Source organism: Penaeus monodon, chromosome 24 (assembly GCF_015228065.2).
Source record: "Penaeus monodon isolate SGIC_2016 chromosome 24, NSTDA_Pmon_1, whole genome shotgun sequence".
NCBI classification, from domain to species: Eukaryota; Metazoa; Arthropoda; class Malacostraca; order Decapoda; family Penaeidae; genus Penaeus; species Penaeus monodon.
Window position 1 is genome coordinate 40,407,370 of NC_051409.1, and position 297 is coordinate 40,407,666.

At 48.5% G+C, this 297-nt stretch overlaps 1 protein-coding gene across 1 annotated transcript in view; it reads right to left on the minus strand.

Annotated features, from left to right (window-relative positions):
• LOC119588968 (calsenilin-like) overlaps positions 1–297 on the minus strand; it is an 11,714-nt gene that overhangs the window by 1,643 nt on the left and 9,774 nt on the right. The gene's annotated exons all lie outside the window — the stretch shown is intronic.

The window sequence follows — 297 nt, forward strand, 5'->3', positions numbered from 1 at the left end:
TCAAAAGTCCTCCCTTCCCCCACCCCAACCCCACAGAAAATAGTTAATAGAAAGACAGAGCGAAAGTGAAAGGAAGTGAGTTGGAATAAGTATGATAAAAGTGACAATTAAGCAACAAACTCCAACGGCTTTTCCATCAACCCCATCACCACAACTTACCCCCCCCCCAAACTTCCCTTCCCTACCTTTTTTAACCCACAACCTCTACGCTCCTCTCACGCCAGCTACCAACCTCACCCAAACTGCCTCGAAATCTTCTCCCCAACCTCTTTATCCCCACGAACCCCACCTGCAACC